This window comes from Sminthopsis crassicaudata, chromosome 3, assembly GCF_048593235.1.
Source record: "Sminthopsis crassicaudata isolate SCR6 chromosome 3, ASM4859323v1, whole genome shotgun sequence".
Classification (NCBI taxonomy): domain Eukaryota; kingdom Metazoa; phylum Chordata; class Mammalia; order Dasyuromorphia; family Dasyuridae; genus Sminthopsis; species Sminthopsis crassicaudata.
In genome coordinates this window covers 157,955,520-157,975,891 of record NC_133619.1, presented here as the reverse complement: position 1 = coordinate 157,975,891, position 20,372 = coordinate 157,955,520, and positions in this window count along the sequence as shown.

Genomic DNA, 20,372 nt, shown 5'->3' with positions numbered 1-20,372 from the left:
TCGAGGATACATTTGATTCCATGATACTCCTCAGCTGAAGCCTCAGATAGAAAACTCTATATTCAGAAATAAATAAGAACATTTAATTATAGATTTAGAGGTTGATAAACGTTGAAGTCACCTAGTCTAATTGTCCATTGTCCCCCTTAATAGTATTAGAAAACTACAAGAAAAGCAAGAAAAAAGTTGCTAAGTGGTAATAATTGCATATGTACAATATAACATTGTTCCTAGAGATATTCTCATATCCTTTCTACTCTTTTCATTTTGCAGTTGAAGGAACTGAAGCTCAATATATTAAAAAGAATGCCCAAAGTCACACCATCAAAAACTGGTAAAGTGCCGATTTGGACCAAGTTTCCCTTGTCAAAAAAATCCAAATCTTTTTTCTATAGCAATTTGATGACTGCTTATATAAAAGTCCCCCCCCACACACACACACACCTTCACTCTCTTTCTCTGTCTCTTTCAATGTGTTTTTCTCTGTCACTTTCTCTCCATGTTCCTCTGTGTTTGTGTCTCTCTATATATCTATATCTATCTATAAACACATCCATATATATATAGATATAGATAGACACACATATACATATATACACATATACATAAATATACACATTTGTGTATACATATATACGTGGATGTGTTTGTGTGAATGTAAAAAATAAAGTTTGAGATCAGTTATGAGATTTATAATTGTGATATTTTCATTTTAAAGAGATCATATTTCAGTTTATTTATTTATTTTCATTAATTTGTTTTGTTTGTTTTCAGAATATATACATGGATAATTTTTGACATTCACCCTTACAAAATCTTGTTTTCCTCCTTTCCCTTTACCCTCTCCCCTAGAGGATAAGTAATCTAATGTACGTTAAACATGTACAATTCTTCTATACATATTTAATTGTTTAACAACAGTTTGTTAAATTTGCTTTCTTCTCCTTTATTGATAGGCTAAGTGTTTAATGTATATAAATATCAGTGACCGATAAATATGGTCAAATAATGCATTAGAATTCTTGGATTTTATCCCAGGTTTTATTATTTCAAAATATAATTTATTTAATGATGAATAATTTCTTTTAGCATGTGTTCAGAATTTTGTAACCTGAAGTTCTTGGTCTTATTTCTAAATAAACTTAAATAGGAACAACATCTCTTTATTCCAACTTTATTCCAATCCAGTCCTGTAAAATGACTGAGATATGGAAAAGAGTAGAAAACAAATTAGAATATGTAGATGAATTCACAATGTCATATTGTACACATGCAATTATTACAACTGAACACTCTTTTTTCTGCTTTTCTTGTAGTTTTCTTGCTGGAACTCTGTCTTCCCAGAAGTCAGCTGGAGTCAGGATTACTAAACATCTTTATTCTTGATCTTTTATGGTCAATGTCAGGGGCTTAGGCCTAGCAACCTCACACAAACCTTCCTCCCTCAAATGCCAGGAGAGACTGACCCCGAGACTGTGTCTCAATTCCTCTTCCTTCTCCTACTCCTCCCACACAAGTCACTTCTCTCTCTTTGTCCCACCAATCAAGTCAGCACAGAACAGCTGGGGAGGGTCAACATTCAAACAAGTTAATAGGGAACTATCCAATTGGCAATTAATCTCATGTGCTTCATTATCCAAGTGCATTACTCAGTTCTAGCCCTTTACATTTTCTAATACTATTAAGTGGTACAATGGACAATGTATTGGGCCTGGAATCCAGAAAATCTAGTTCATATCAGAATTGACATTCCCTGTATGATGCAGATTAAAACACTAATCTCTGTCTTAGTTTTCTTAAAAAGAGATAATTATCATACATACTACCAAAGTTGATTGTGAGGATCAAACAAGATAATATTTTAATGCATTTAGCACAATAGCTGACACTTAATAGGAACTTAATAAATATTCATTTCCTCTCTTTCTTCCTTTATTCCAGACAGACACAAATATTTATTGTTTATTGTTGGTCAGATATACAGGGATACAAAGAAAGGTGGGGAAATGGCCCCTGCACTCAAGAAGCTCAAATTACTTTTTTTTCTTTTCTTTTCTTTTCTTTTTTTTAAAATTAAAACATTTTATTTTCATAATACATGTATGGATAATTTTCAACATTCACCCTTATGAAATCTTGTGTTTTAATTTTTTTCCTCTCCCTTTCCTGTATCTCCTCCCCTAGACAGCAAAAATATGTTAAAAATGTGCAATTAAGAAGCTCAAATTCTAATTGGGTAATTAATTAATAAATAAAAAGGTACATGCAAGATGTATACAGAACAGGGAAAGTAAGCTTGAAAAGGGATGGTATCTGAGGATTGAGAAATACCCTACAAGGAAGTTAAGATTAGAATTGTCTTAAAGATAAAAAGAAAAGAAACTGACTTTGGTGGGGCAGTATATAGAGCACCAGCCCAGAAGTCAGGAGGACCTGAATTCAAATGTGACCTTCCTAGCTGTGTAACTCTGTCAAGTCATTTGATCCCAACTGCCTCAGCAAAAATAAAATAACATAAAAAAAGAAAAGAAAGAAAACACCAAAAGGAACAGAAGAAAGGAGTAGAACAGAGAATTTTCTAGATATGTTAGCCAGTGAAAAGATAAGGAGATGAGATGGAATGCTATAACTTGAAAAACAATGAGTAATTGTATCAAGGGAAGCATAGATAGAAATAAGAAATCTGCAAAGTAGAAAGGATCCATATTTAAAAAGTTTTAAATATCATAGATTATTTTTTATATGGGAATTAATAATATACCATCAAAGTTCACTGATCAGAGTAGTGATATGGTCAAATCTAAACTTGAGGAAAAAAACACCTTGAAGAATAAAGGATATGTTATAGTAGGAAAAAAGCTCTAAGTTGAGAAAATAGGTGGTTATTGCAAAAATTTAGCAGGGAGCTGATTAAGAAAGCATCTGTAGAATGACAATGTGAGTCAAGACAAGGGACATATATGAATGTATGAAATGGGGTCAGCCAGCAGTTAGATAAAGTGCTAGGTTTGTGGTCAAGACTCCTTTTCCTCTTCAGATCTGACCTCAAACATTTGTTAGTTGTGTGACTCTAGACAAGTCACTTAATTCTACTTGCCTCAGTTTTCTTATCTGTAAAATGAATTGGAGGGGAAAGAAATGGCAAACCACTTCAGTATCTTTGCCACAAAATCCCCAAATGAAATCCTAAACTCAGACATTACTGGAAAGTCACTAAGCAGAAACATGAAATGTATAGAAAAGGGAAGGCACAGCCAAGATAGTGAAATAAAGCCCAATCTCTTCCCCAATTTAATTCAACTTCCTTTAAATAGTGATCATAAACATATTACAGAGCATCAGAACACCTAATAAATGGGATAGAAGCTTTTTTCAGCCAAAGACAACTTAGAAGCAGAACAGAAAATGTCTGTGGCACTGGGTTGGATGTGCTGGTGCAGCCCCAGCCCTATCTGGGCTGACCTCTGAATCAGCAGCAGTCCTAGTGGCTTTCCAGACCCCTCAGCTCAGAGACATCAGAGAGGACTTGATGAAAAGATCTGTCAAACCAGAGTGGGACCACATAGGCTTGACCCCAGTTCTGGCCCAGACCTCAGTATCAGTGAGGCAGGACCACTGAATCAGCCACAGTGCTGAAGGCTTCTGGGCCTCTCAGGCCAGGGACTCCAGGGAGGACCTGGAAAGCAACAGAGAGGCTCTGTGGCAATAGGGTGGGATCTGGTGTGCAGTCCCATACAACCCTGGTCAGTGGAGTCCCAGCCCAGCCAGCACTCTAAATCTCACAGCTACAGCTCCAGGGCAGAAAAGAGGGCTTATGCTCAGAATCCTAGAAGGATTTCTAAAAACTGCTGCACAAAACCCCTGACACTTGGGATAATGCACCCTCCATCCTGGGAACAAAGCCCTACTTTAACAAAGAGTTAAAAACAGAGTAAAAGGCTGGGGAAATGAGCAGAAAAAAAAAAAAAAAAAAAAAAAAACATTTCTGACCATTGAAAATCTTCCAGGAATATTATAGTCAAATACCAGAACTTCCAGGTCAAAGAGAAAATATTACAAAGCATAATATAAAATATTACAAGCATCCAGAAAGAAACAATTGAAATATAGTAATTCACAGATATAATAACACCAGATTTAGCTGCTTCTACACTAAAGAACTGGAAGGCTTGGATTATGATATTCCAGAGAGCTATGGAGCTAAGATTGTAACCAAGAATCACCTACCCAACAAAACAGAGTATAATTCTTCAGAGGGAAAGCGGACATTCAACAAAACAAAGGATTTTCAAGCATTTGTGATTTAAAAACCAGAGCTGAATGCAAAATCTGATTTTCAAACACATGAATCTAGAAAAGTATAAGGAGATAATCAGGAAAGTGATAACATAAGAGACTTAATAAGGTTTATCTGTTTACATTCCTGCATGGAGAATGATAATTGTAACTCATTAGAACATTCTTAATCCTATGGCAGTTAGAAGGAATGTAGATATAGATATAGATATAGATATAGGTTGATATAAGCCACAGGAGTGAGTTGAATATAAAGGGATAATATCTTTTAAAAAATAATGAAATTCTTTCAGCCAAGATGGTGGAGAGGACACACACATCTACTTAAGCTCCATGCTTTCTCTCAGAATACTTTATTTCATGACAAGCCTTGGAATTAGTGCTTGACTGAAAAAAAAATCACAAATAATTACCAAGAGGAGATATCCTTGAAATTCACCAGGAAAGGTCTGTTTATGCTCATAGGTGGGGATGGTTCAGGCACAAACTGAAGGCAGATAGCAGCAGCATAGCAGACAGAGTAAGGCAGGCAGCTCACAGCTGAGCAGTCCAGAGCGGGGTGGGATGTGATCTCAGCCATTTCTGCAGGAAGAGCATTAACACAGTGTTGGCTACTTTGTCCTGGCAGCAAGCTAGTAGACAAGCAGAGAAGCTAAAAACACAGGGGTGAAGACTATAACCTCAAAAAGCTAGGGTATCTTGTGACCTGGCCACACCTACCCAGAATGTCTCAACATGCTCTCAGAGTCTCAGAACGAAGAAGATGCAGCACAGCCATTGCTATCCTGCTAGTGCCTCACTGCTGCCCCCTGCAGTCAGTAGAGGAAGCTGGGTAATACTGTCCAGTATTTTTTTTTCCATTTTGCCAATTTTTATTTTTAAAGAGCTATAAAACACAAAACTCCCATTGAAGAAATTTTAAAAGGCTCTCACAAGAGAGCTAGAAGAAAAACAGGAAAAGGAAAGAGAAGCTTGGCAAAGAACTAAGATAAGTCATTCTACTCATTTTAAGATGGAGTAGATAAAGAAATCAAATACTTAAAAAACAGAATTAGTGAGTTGGAAATAGAAAATAGCTCTTTAAAAATAAAAATTGGCAAAATGGAAAAAAAATTCCATAGAACAAAAAAAACATCTTACTTAAAAACTCAATTGGACAATTTAAAAAATATTTAAAAAATGAGTGAAGAAAATAACTCATTAAAAATCAGAATCGAACAAATGGAATTGAATGACTTGAAGGGACACCAAGAATCAGTCAAACAAAACCCAAAAAATGAAAAAATGGGAAAAAAATGTCAAATGCCTTCTTGGGAAAACAACACACCTGGAAAATAGATCTAGGAGAGATAACCTGATAATTATTGGACTTCCTGAAAAATATGATGAAAAAAAGACCCTGGACACTATTTTCCAGGAAATTATCAAAGAGAACTGCCCAGATGTTATAGAAACAGAGGGTAAAATAGACATTGAAAGAATTCATCAATCACCTACTGAAAGGGACCCTAAAATCAAAACTCCAAAAAATATAGAGGGCAAATTCCAGAACTATAAGACAAAGGAAAAAATACTGAAAGCTGATAGAAAAAGTCAATCCAAATATACAGGAGCCACAATAAGGATTACTCAGGATCTAATAATGTCCACATTAAAGGATCAAAGGGCCTGAAATAAGATATTCTGAAAGGCTAAGGAACTTGGTATGCAGCCAAGAATAACTTACTCAGGCAAAATGAACATCTTTTTCCAGGAAAAGAAGATGGACATTTAATGAAATAAATGAATTCCATCTATTCTTGATGAAAAAAAACAGACCTACATAAAATGTTTGATCTTCAAATACAGAACTCAAGAGATTTCTAAAAAGGTAAAAAGAAATCTTGAGAACTATACTTCTGTTATAAAAATATGTAAGGGAAGAAGATGGACATTCAATGAAATAAGTAATTTTGTCTATTTTTGTTGAAAAAACAAAATTGGGTCTAAACAAAAAGTTTGATCTACAAATATAGAACTTAAGAGAAACCTAAAAATATGAAAAGAAATCTTGAGGACCATATTTCTGCTATAAAGATACATAAAGAACACATGTAGGGGCGAAGCCAAGATGGCAGAGAAGATACACGCGAATTTCTAAGCTCCCTTCTACCTTCAATACCAACTAGTTTAATCAGCTTGAAAAATAACGCTGGACTGATAAAAACCACAAGGAGTAGTAGCACAACTTACCAGCCAAAGAGAATCTGGAATTTCGAACAGAAAAGGTCGGTTCTGAGGGGAAGAAAAAAAAAAAAGACCGGTACAGACAGGGTTGGACTAGGGGTTAGCACATTGTGCCAAACAGGTTGGGGAGAACTCTGGGATCAGAGAAGCTACTGAGATAGAGGAATCTGTCACAGGCTGAGAGCTCTACTCTGTTTGTAAAACAGCAGATCAGAAGAGAAATCAAAGCCATTTTATAATAAAAAGCCAGAAAATATAACTACCCCAAACTGGAAGTGACCCAACACCAATCTTGGCACAGCTGTGTAGCCCCCTTCTGCTGTCCGGGGCTTTTCCTTGGGGCACTTAAGAAGCCACACAGCGGGAGTCCTTCACTGGGCACTCCTTGAAACACAACCATGCTAACCACCTCTGAGTCATTTCCAGGGCGAGAGGGAAACTCTCTCCCAGAAGTCTCTCATAGCCCAGTCACAATTTTGCTCCTTTCCATCCTATATGGGAGGAAGCTTGTAAATTTCCTACCCAAAGGGTTGACCCCACCAAGGTTTAACAATGACTAAGAACCTGACGAGAATGATTGACACCTTCTATACAGAGAAAGAACGGGTATCCAATGCCGAGGAGGCTAAAAGAAGATAGTCTCCAGATAATACCCTAAAGGGGAATGATACCTGCCCCCCATCACATAACTTTCTCCTAGAAGAGACTATTAAAAAGTTTGTTTTTCAGAGAATTCTCTCTCACCTCATTAAAAGGGGGGAGAGGAAAAGGGAAAAGGAAAAGAAGAAGAATGGAAGGGTACAAGAAAGGGGAAGGGACTTAAAAGGAGGGGGAAGGAATACTAAAAAGGGAGGGCTGCATGTCAGAAGTGGGGTCCATAAATTCTGGGGAAGGAGTTCAGGGGGACAAAGGGGAAAAAAGCATAATCAGGGGATAATATGATGGCAGGAAATACAGAATTAGTAATTTTAACTGTAAATGTGAATGGGATGAACTTTCCCATTAAGCAGAGGCGGATAGCAGATGGGATCAAAAGTCAGAACCCTACAATATGTTGTTTACAGGAAACATATTTAAAGCAGGGAGATATATACAGAGTAAAGGTAAAAAGCTGGAGCAGTATCTATTATGCTTCATGTGAAGCCAAAAAAGCAGGGGTAGCCATCCCTATCTCAGATCAAGCAAAAGCAGAAATTGATCTAATTAAAAGAGATAAGGAAGAAAACTACATCCTGCTGAAAGGTAGCATAGACAATAAAGCCATATCAATACTAAACATATATGCACCAAGTAGTATAACATTTAACTTCCTAATGGAGAAGTTAAGAGAGTAGCAAGAAGAAATAGACAGTAAAACTATAATAGTGGGAGATCTCAACCTTGCACTCTCAGAATTAGATAAATTAAACCGCAAAACAAATAAGAAAGAAATTAAAGAGGTAAATAGAACATTAGAAAAATTAGGAATAATAGATCTTTGGAGAAAAGTGAATGGTGATAGAAAGGAATATACTTTCTTTTCAGCAGTTCATGGAACCTATAAAAAAACCTGACTATATATTTGGACATAAAGATCTCAAAATTAAATGCAGGAAGGAAGAAATAGTAAATGTTTTCTTCTCAGATCACAATGCAATAAAAACTACATTCAACAAAGGGTTAAGGGTAAATAGGCCAAAAAGTAATTGGAAACTAAATAATCTCATCTTAAAGAATGATTGGGTGAAACAGCAAATTATAGAAACAATTAAGTTCACCCAAGATAATGACAACAATGAGACATCATACCAAAATTTGTGGGATGCAGCTAAAGTGGTAAAAAGGGGAAATTTTATATCTTTAGAGGCTTACTTGAATAAAATAGAGAAAGAGAAGATCAATGAATTGGGCCTGCAACTCAAAAAGCTAGAAAAAGACTAAATTAAAAATCCCCAACCAAAAACTAAACTTGAAATTCTAAAATTAAAAGGAGAAATCAATAACATTGAAACTAAAAGCCAACAAAATAGATAAACCTTTGGTAAATCTGATCAGAAAAAGGAAAGAGGGAAATCAAATTGTTAATCTTAAAAATAAAAAGAGAGAACTTTCCACCAATGAAGAGGAAATTAGAGCAATAATGAGTTACTTTGCCCAACTTTATGCCAATAAATTTGATAACCTAAGTGAAATGGATGACTACCTCCAAAAATATAAGCTTCCTAGACTAACAGAGGAGGAGGTAAACTACTTAAATAATCCCATTTCAGAAAAAGAAATAGAACAAGCTATTAATCAACTCCCCAGGAAAAAATCCCCAGGTTTAGATAGATTTATATGTGAATTTTACCAAACATTTAAAGAACAATTAGCCCCAATGTTATATAAACTATTGGAAGAAATAGGGGATGAAGCAGTCCTACCAAACTCCTTTTATAACACAGACATGGTACTGATACCTAAACTAGGTAGGTTGAAAACAGAGAAAGAAAACTATAGACCAATCTCTTTAATGAATATCGATGTTAAATCTTAAATAAGATAGTAGCAAAAACATTTCAGAAAATCATCCCTAGGATAATACACTATGATCAAGTAGAATTTATACCAGGAATGCAGGGCTAGTTTAATATTAGGAAAACTATTAGTATAATTGATGATGTTAATAATCAAATTTAAAAAACCATATGATTATTTCAATAGATGCAGAAAAAGCATTTGATAAAATACAACATCCATTCCTACTAAAAACTCTTGAGAGTATAGGAATAAATGGACTATTCCTTAAAATAGTCAGGAGCATATATTTAAGACCGCCAGTAAGCATATGTAATGGAGATAAACTGGAACATTTCCCAGTAAGATCAGGAATGAAATAAGGTTGCCCACTATCATCATTACTATTCAATATAATATTAGAAATGCTAGCCTTGGCAATAAGAGTCAAGAAAGAGATTAAAGGAATAAGAGTAGGAAATGAGGAAATCAAACTATCACTCTTTGCAGATGATATGATGGTATACTTAGAGAACCCCAGAGATTCTAATAAAAAGTTATTAGAAATAATTTACAACTTTAGAAAAGTTGCTGGATACAAAATAAATCCACATAAATCTTCAGCATTTTTATACATCACCAACAAAATGCAACAACAAAAGATACAAAGAGAAATTCCATTTAAAACAAATGTTGAGAGTATAAAATATTGGGGAATCCATCTACCAAAGAAAAGTCAGGAATTATATGAGCAAAATTAGAAAACACTTGCCACAAAAATAAAGTCAGATTTAAATAATTGGAAAGAAATTAAGCGCTCTTGGATAGGCCAAGCGAATATAATAAAGATGATAATACTCCCCAAACTAATCTATTTATTTAGTTCTAGACCAATCAGACTCCCAAAAAACTATTTTAATGACCTAGAAAAAATAACAACAAAATTCATATGGAAAAACAAAAGGTAGAGAATTTCAATGGAATTAATGAAAAAAAAAGTCACATGAAGATGGTCTAGCTGTACCTGATGTAAAGCTATATTATAATGCAGCAGTTACCAAAACCATTTGGTATTGGTTAAGAAATAGATTAGTTGATCAGTGGAATAGATTAGGTACACAGGATAAAATAGGGTACAACTATAGCAATCTAGTGTTTGACAAATCCAAAGATACCAACTTTTGGGATAGGAATTCATTATATGAAAAAAAAAAAACTGTTGGGAAAACTGGAAATTAGTATGTCAGAAATTAGATATGGACCCACACTTAACACCATATATCAAGATAAGACCAAAATGGGTCCATGATTTAGGCATAAAGAATGAGATCATAAATAGAGGAAAAGAGGATAGTCTACCTCTCAGACTTGTGGAGGAGGAATTTATGACCAAAGGAGAACTAGATATGATCTCTATCTAGATCTCTATCTAGAGATCATTTTTGATCACAAAATAGAAGATTTTGATTAGATCAACTTAAAAAGCTTTTGTACAAACAAAATTAATGCAAATAATATTAGAAGGGAAGTAACAAATCCAGAAAATATTTTTACAGTTAAAGGTTCTGATAAAAGCCTCATTTCCAAAATATATAGAGAACTGACTCTAATTTATAAGAAATCAAACCATTCCCCAGTTGATAAATGAGCAAAGGATATGAACAGACAATTTTCAGATGATGAAATTGAAACTATATCCACTCATATGAAAGAGTGTTCAAAATCACTACTGATCAGAGAAATGCAAATTAAGACAATTCTGAGATACCACTACACACCTGTCAGATTGGCTAAGATGACAGGAACAAATAATGATGAATATTGGAGGGGATGTGGGAAAACTGGGACACTAATACATTGTTGGTGAAGTTGTGAAAGAATCCGGCCATTCTGGAGAACAATTTGGATCTATGCCCAAAAATTTATCAAATTGTGCATGCCCTTTCATCCAGCAGTGCTACTACTGGGCTTATATCCCAAAGAAATACTAAAGAAGGCAAAGGGACCTGTATGTGCCAAAATTTTTTGCAGCTCTTTTTATAGTGGCTAGAAACTGGTGAATGTATGCCCATCAATTGGAGAATGGTTGGGTAAATTATGGTATATGAATGTTATGGAATATTATTGCTCTGTAAGAAATGACCAGCAGATGAATACAGAGAGGCTTGGAGAGACTTACATGATCTGATGCTGAGTGAAAGGAGCAGAACCAGGAGATCACTGTAAACTTCAACAGTGACAGTGTATGAAGATATATTCTAATTGAAGTGGATATCTTCAACATAGAGAAGTTCCAATTCAGTTCCAGTAGATCAATGATGGACAGAAACAGCTATACCCAAAGAAGGAACAGTGGGAAAGGAGTGTAAATTGTTTGGAGTATTGTCTTTCTACCCAGGTTACTTATAACTTCGGAATCCAATTCTTATCGAGGAACAAGAAATTTGGTTTTACACACATATATTGTATCTAGGATATACTGTAACACATTTAATATATATGGGATTGCCTGTCATCTAGGGGAGGGAGTAGAGGGAGGGAGGGGAAAATTTGGAAAAGTAAATACAAAAGATAATGTTGTAAAAAAAATATTACCCATGCCTATGTACTATCAAAAAAAACTATAATTATAAAATTAATAAATTATTTTTAAAAAAATAATTAAAAAAACAACACATGTATACTTTTTTTCTAGAAAGTATAGTTGGAAAGGAAATTATACCCAGAAAAGGGTAAAGTGTGGGTACTACATCTCAGGAAGAGGCAAAGGAAACCTATTATATCTGAGAGAAAAAATGGAGGGGTATGAACATAGTGTGTATCTTACTGCCATCAGAATTGGCTTAAAGAGAAAAATATTAGACATATTCGATTTACAGTGAAACTTCTCCCACCTCATTGAAAAGTGAGAGGGGAAAAGTGACAAGGGAAGGAGTAAGCTAAGCAGAAGGGAATACAGAAATTGTTTTCTTTTGTTTTTTTTTTTTTCTCCTCTGGAGCTTAATTTTTATTTTCTTTTATTAATTTTATAATTATACATTTTTGACAGTATATATCCATGAGTAATTTTTTTTATAACATTATCCCTTGTATTCATTTTTCCAGATTTTCCCCTCCCTCCCTCTACTCCCTCCCCTAGATGACAGGCAATCTCATACATTTTACATGTGTTACAGTATAAACTAGATATAATATATGTGTGGGAATACAGAAATTGTGAGGAAAAGGGAAGATAGGGGGAGGAACTCTAAGGTGGCAGGAGGGATACTAAGAAGGGAGGGCTATGAGAAGCAAGTGGTGCTCATAAGTTTAATACTGGGGAGGAGAGTAAGGGGGAAGGAAAGGAGAAAAGCAGGGGTTAACAAGATGTCAAGTAATGTAGAATTGGTTATTTTAACCATAAATGTGAATGGGGTAAACTCCCCCATAAAGAAGAAGCAGTTAGCAGACTGGAATAAAGGCCAGAATCCTACAATATGTTGTTTACAGGAAACATACCTGAAACAGGGTGATACATACAGAATAAAGGTAAAAGATTGGAGCAGAATCTAGTCTGCTTCAGGTGAAGCAAAAAAAGTGGGGGTAGCCATCCTCATCTCAGATCAAGCAAAAGCAAAAATTGATCTAATTAAAAGAGATAAGGAAGGGCACTATATCTTGCTAAAGAGTACCATAGATAATGAAGCAGTATCAACATTAAACATATATGCACCAAATGGTGCAGCATCTAAATTCTTTTTTTTTTTTTTTACTTAATAATTTTTTATTATATATATATTTTTATAATATTATCCCTTGTATTCATTTTTCCAAATTATCCCCTCCTCCCTTTATTCCCTCCCCCCGATGACAGGCAATCCCATACATTTTACATGTGTTACAATATAGTCTAGATACAATACATGTGTGTGAATATCATTTTCTTGTTGCACAATAAACATTAGATTCCGAAGGTACATGCAACCTGGGCAGACAGATATTAGTGCTAACAATTTACATTCACTTCCCAGTGTTTCTTCTCTGGGTGTGGCTACCTCTGTCCATCATTGATCAACTGGAAGTGAGTTGGTTTTTCTTTATGTTGAAGATTTCCACTTCCATCAGAATACATCCTCATACAGTATTGTTGTTGAAGTGTACAGTGATCTTCTGGTTCTGCTCATTTCACTCAGCATCAGTTGATTTAAGTCTCTCCAGGCCTCTCTGTATTCCTCCTGCTGGTCATTTCTTACAGAGCAATAATATTCCATAACCTTCATATACCATAATTTACCCAACCAATCTCCAACTGATGGACATCCATTCATCTTCCAGTTTCTCGCTACAACAAAAAGAGCTGCCACAAACATTTTGGCACATATATGTCTCTTTCTGCTCTTTAGTATTTCTTTGGGATATAATCCCAGTAGTAGCACTGCTGGGTCAAAGGGTATGCACAGTTTGATAACTTTTTGGGCATAATTCCAGATTGCTCTCCAGAATGGCTGGATTCTTTCGCAACTCCACCAGCAATGTATTAGTGTCCCAGTTTCCCCACATCCCCTCCAACATTCATCATTATTTGTTCCTGTCATCTTAGCCAATCTGACAGGTGTGTATAGTGGTATCTCAGAGTTGTCTTAATTTGCATTTCTCTGATCAATAGTGATTTGGAACACTCTTTCATGTGAGTGGATATAGTTTCAATTTCTTCCTCTGAGAATTGTCTGTTCATATCCTTTGACCATTTATCAATTGGAGAATGGTTCGGTTTCTTATAAATTAGGGTCAGTTCTCTATATATTTTGGAAATGAGACCTTTGTCAGAACTTTTGTTTTTAAAAATATTTTCCCAATTTGTTACTTCCCTTCTAATCTTGTTTGCATTAGTATTATTTGTCAGAAACTTTTTAGTTTGATGTAATCAAAATCTTCTATTTTGTGATCAATAATGATCTCTAGTTCTCCTCTGGTCATAAATTCCTTCCTCCTCCACAAGTCTGAGAGGTAGATTATCCTCTGTTCCTCTAATCTATTTATTATCTCATTCTTTATGCCTAAATCATGGACCCATTTTAATCTTATCTTGGTATATGGTGTTAAGTGTGGATCCATATCTAATTTCTGCCATACTAATTTCCAGTTTTCCCAACAGTTTTTTTCCGAATAATGAATTTTTATCCCTAATGTTGGTATCTTTGGGTTTGTCAAAGATTAGGTTGCTATATATGTACCCTTTTTTGTCCTTTGTATCTAATCTGTTCCACTGATCTACTGGTCTATTTCTTAGACAATACCAAATGGTTTTGGTGACTGCTGCTATATAATATAGCTTTAGATCAGGTACACTTAGACCACCTTCCTCTGAGTTTTTTTTCATTAGTTCCCTTGCAATTCTCGACCTTTTATTCTTCCATATGAATTTTGTTGTTATTTTTTCTAGGTCATTGAAATAGTTTCTTGGGAGTCTGATTGGTATAGCACTAAATAAATAGATTAGTTTGGGGAGTATTGTCATCTTTATTATATTCGCTCGGCCTATCCAAGAGCACTGAATGTCTTTCCAATTATTTAAATCTGATTTTATTTTTGTGGAAAGTGTTTTGTAATTTTTCTCATATAATTCCTGACTTTTCTTTGGTAGATTCCCAAATACTTTATACTCTCAACATTTGTTTGGAATGAAATTTCTCTTTGTATCTCTTGCTGTTGCATTTTGTTAGTGATATATAAAAATGCCGAGGATTTATGTGGATTTATTTTGTATCCTGCCACTTTGCTGAAATTTTGAATTATTTCTAGTAGCTTTTTAGCAGAGTCTTTGGGGTTCTCTAAGTATACCATCATGTCATCTGCAAAAAGTGACAGTTTAATTTCCTCATTTCCTACTCTAATTCCTTGAATCTCTTTCTCGGCTCTTATTGCCGAGGCTAGCGTTTCTAGTACTATATTGAATAGTAATGGTGATAGTGGGCAACCTTGTTTCACTCCTGATCTTACTGGGAAAGGTTGCAGTTTATTTCTATTGCATATTATGCTTACTGAAGGTCTTAAATATATGCTCCTGATTATTCTAAGGAATAGTCCATTTATTCCTATACTCTCAAGAGTTTTTAGTAGGAATGGATGTTGGATTTTGTCAAATGCTTTTTCTGCATCTATTGAGATGATCATATGGTTCTTATTAATTTGATTATTAATATGGTCAATTATATTAATAGTTTTCCTAATATTAAACCAGCCCTGCATTCCTGGAATAAATCCTACTTGATCATAGTGTATTATCTTGGAGATGATTTTCTGAAGTCTTTTTGCTAATATCTTATTTAAGATTTTAGCATCAATATTCATTAAGGAGATTGGTCTATAATTTTCTTTCTCAGTTTTCGATCTACCTGGTTTAGGTATCAGTACCATGTCTGTGTCATAAAAGGAGTTTGGTAGGACTCCTTCATCCCCTATTTTTTCAAATAATTTATATAACTTTGGGGCTAATTGTTCTTTAAATGTTTGGTAGACTTCACATGTGAATCCATCTGGCCCTGGGGATTTTTTCCTGGGGAGTTGATTAATAGCTTGTTCTATTTCTTTTTCTGAAATGGGACTATTTAAGCAATTTATCTCCTCCTCTGTTAATCTAGGGAGCCTATATTTTTGGAGGAAATCATCCATTTCACTTAAGTTATCAAATTTATTGGCATAAAGTTGGGCCAAGTAACTCCTTATTATTTTCTAATTTCCTCTTCATTGGTGGAAAGATCCCCCTTTTCATTTGTAAGACTATCAATTTGATTTTCCTCTTTCTTTTTTTTGATCAAATTTACCAAAGGTTTATCTATTTTATTAGCTTTTTCATAAAACCAACTCTTGGTTTTATTTATTAATTCAATAGTTTTTTTACTTTCAATATTATTGATTTCTCCTTTTAATTTTTGTATTTCAAGTTTAATTTTTGGTTGGGGGTTCAGCATCTAAATTCTTAAAAGAGAAATTAAGAGAGCTGCAAGAAGAAATAGAGAGCAAAACTATAATAGTGGGAGATCTCAACCTTGCACTCTCAGAATTAGATAAATCAAACCATAAAATAAATAAGAAAGAAGTCAAAGAAGTAAATAGAATACTAGAAAAGTTAGATATGATAGATCTTTGGAGAAAATTAAGTGGAGACAGAAAAGAGTACCCTTTCTTCTCAGCAGTTTATGGAATCTATACAAAAATTGACCATATATTAGCACATAAAAACCTCAAACTCAAATGCAGTAAGGCAGAAATAGTAAATGCATCTTTTTCAGAACATGATGGAATGAAAATTACATTCAATAAAAAAGCCAGGGGAAAATAGACCAAAAAATAATTGGAAACTAAATACTCTCATCCTAAAGAATGATTGGGGGAAATAGAAAATCATAGACATAATTAATAACTTCATCCAAGAAAATGACAATAATGAGATGTCAGACCAAAATGTGTGGGACGCAGCCAAAGCAGTAATAAGGGAAAATTTTATATCTCTAGAGGCTGACTTGCATAAAATAGAGAAAGAGAAGGTCAGTGAATTGGGCTTGCAACTAAAAATGCTAGAAAAGGAACAAATTAAAAATCCCCAGTCAAACACTAAACTTGAAAATTCTAAAAATAAAAAGAGAGATTAATAAAATTGAAAATTAAAAAAATATTGAATTAATTAATAAAAAGAAGAGTTGGTTCTATGAAAAAGCCAACAAAATAGATAAACTCTTAGTAAATCTACTTAAAAAACAAAATGGGAAAATCAAATTGTTAGTCTTAAAAATGAAAGAACTTGCCACTAATGAAGAAACTAAAGCAGTAATTAGGAATTACTTTGGCCAGCTTTATGCCAATACAAATCAATAACTTAAATCAAATGGAAGAATACCTTCAAAAATATAGCTTGCCCAGATTAACAGAGGAAGAAGTAAATTGGTTAAACAGCCCCATCTTAGAAAAAGAAATAGAACAAGCAATTAATCAACTCCCTAAAAAAAAATCCCCAGGACCATATGGATGTACATGTGAATTCTACCAAACATTTAAAGAACAATTAACTGCAATGGTATATAGACTATTTGAAAAAATAGGGATTGAAGGAGTCCTAGCAAATTCCTTTTATGTCACAGACATGATACTGATACTTAAACCAGGTAGGTTGAAAACAGAGAAAGAAATTATAGACCAATCTCCCTAATGAATATTGGTGCTAAAATCTTAAATAAAATATTAGCAAAAGGATTACAGAAAATCATTCCCAGCATTATACACTATGACCAAGTAGGATTTATATCAGAAATGTAGGGCTGGATCAACATTAGGAAAACGATTAGCATAATTGACTATATCAATAACCAAATGAGCAAAAACCATAAGATCATCTCAATAGATGCAGAAAAAGCATTTGATAAAAATCCAACATCCATTCCTATAAAAATACTTCAGGGTAGTCAGGACCATATATTTAAAACTGTCAGCAAGCATCATATATAATGGGGATAAACTGGAATCATTCCCTGTAAGATTAGGAGTAAAACAAGGTTGCCCATTATCACTATAATTATGCAATATTGTATTAGAAATGCTAGCTTCAGCAATAAGAGTTGAGAAAGAGATTAAATGAATTAGAGGAGGTAATGATGAAACCAAATTATCACTCTTTGCAGATGATAAAATGGGATACTTAGAGAACCCCAGAGATTCTACTAAGAAGCTATTAGAAATAATTCACAACTTTAGCAAAGTTGCAGGATACAAAATAAATCCACACAAATCCTCAGCATTTTTATACAGAACCAACAAAATCCAACAGCAAGAGATACAAAGAGAAATTCCATTCGAAATAACTGCTGATAATATAAAATATTTGGGAATCTACCTACCAAAGGAAAGTCAGGAATTATGTAAGCAAAATTACAAAACACTTTCCACACAAATAAAGCCAGATTAAAATAATTGGAAAAATGCTCTTGGATAGGCTGAGCAAATATTATAAAGATGACAATACTCCCTAAATGAATCTATTAATTTAGTGTTATATCAATAAGACTCCCAAGAAACTATTTTAATGACCTAGAAAAAAACAACAACTAAATTCCTATGAAAGAACAAAAGGTCAAGAATTTCAAGGGAATTAATGAAAAAAAAAAATCAAATGAAGGTGGCCTAGCTGTAGCAGATCTAAAATTATATTATAAAGCAGTGGTCATCAAAAACATTTGGTACTGGCTAAGAAAAAGTTTTGTTGATCAGTGGAATAGGCTAGGTACACAGGACAGAACAGTCAATAACTATAGCAATCTAGTGTTTGACAAACCCAAAGATCACCACTTTTGGGATAAGAATTCATCTTTTCACAAAAATTGCTGGGAAAACTGGACATTAGGATGGCAGAAATTAGTCACGGACCCACACTTAACACCAAGATAAGATCAAAATGGGTCCATGGTTTAGGCATAAAGAATGAGATTATAAATAAATTAGGGAAACATAGGATAGTTTATCTCTCAGACTTGTGGAGGAGAAAAGAATTTGTGACTAAAGGAGAATGAGAGTTTATTATTGATCACAAAATAGAAATTTTTGATTATATCAAATTAAAAATCCTTTGTACAAACAAAACTAATGCAAACAAGATTAGAAGGGAAGTAACAAACTGGGAAAACATTTTTACAGTTAAAGGTTCTGATAAAGGCCTCATTTCCAAAATATATAAAGACTGACTCTAATTTATAAGAAATCAAGCCATTCCCCAATTGATAAATGGGCAAAGGATATGAACTGACAATTTTCAGATGATTAAATTGAAACTATTTCCACTCATATGAAAGTGTTCCAAATCACTATTGATCAGAGAAATACAAATTAAGACAACTCTGAGATACCACTACCCACCTGTTGGCTAAGATGACAGGAAAAAATAATAATGAATGTTGGAGGGGATGCAGGAAAACTGGGGCACTGATACATTGTTGGAGGAGTTGTGAATGAATCCAACCATTCTGGAGAGCAATCTGGAATTATGCCTAAAAAGTTATGAATCTATGCATATCTTTTGATCCAGCATTGTTACTACTGGGCTTATAGAGAAAGGGACCTCTATATGCCAAAATGTTTGTGGCAGCCCTTTTTGGAAAATGGAAAATTAATCTTTGTCCATCACTTGGAGAATGGTTGGATAAATTGTGGTATATAAATGTTATGGAATAGTATTTTTCTGTAAGAAATGATCAGCAGGATTAATACAGAGAGACTTGGGAAGACTTACATGAACTGATGCTGAGCAAAATGAGCAGAACCAGGAGATCATAACAATACTGTATGAGGACGTATTCTGATGGAAGTGGATATCTTCAAGAAAGACAAGATCTAATTCAGTTCCAATTATCAATGATGGACAGAATCAGCTATAGCCAGAGAAGGAAAACTGGGAAATGAGTGTGAACTGTTTGCATTTTTGTTCTCCTTCCCAGGTTATTTTTACTTTCTTAATCAAATTCTTCCTGTGCAACAAGAGAACTATTAGGTTCTGCACACATATATTGTATCTATAATATACTATAACATATTTAACAGTATAAGTCTGCCTGCCATCTAGGGGAGGGGGTGGAGGGAGGGAAAGGAAAAGTTGGAACAGAAATAAGTGAAAGGGATAATGTTGTAAAAAAAATTACCCATGCGTATGCACTAATAAAAATTTATCAAATAAATAAATAAAAAATAATGAAATTAAAAGATATGCTGGCAGAAACAGAAAGGGAGAAGTGCAATAGTGCAAATTATCTACCATAAAAGAGTCAAGAAAGACCTTTTATAGTGATGGGAAAGAGGGAGATGAGAGGAGGAGTGAATGAAACTCTCATCAGAATTGGCTCCAAAAGGAAATAATATACATATTTAATAAGGGAATGGGATATGAGAAGGAGGGGAAAGTGATAAAAGAGAGAGCATATTGGGGGAGGGAATGGTCCACAGAAAAACACTTTTGAGAGCATATAGGATTAAAGAAGAGAAAATAATTGAGGGTAAATACAATTAGCAATAGCAATTCTTAAAAAAAAAAAAATTCAAAGCAACTTTCTCTAATAGAATATTATTGTTCTCTGGAAAATGATGAGCAGGCTGTCCTGGGGGGGGGGGGGAAATCTGGAAAGTCTTCCATGAAAAAAAGGGAATTATACTGTATACAAAATAATATCAATGTTCTGGGATGACAAGTTGTAAATGACTTTGTTTTTCCACAACTATTCTGAAAGACTTATGATGAAAAATCCTATCCATACTCAGAGAAGCAACTGATTGTGTCTGAATAGAGATGGAAGCATTCTCTATTTCTCTTTCTCTTTTTGTTTTTAACTTAATTTTTCTTAAGGGCTTATATTTTCATT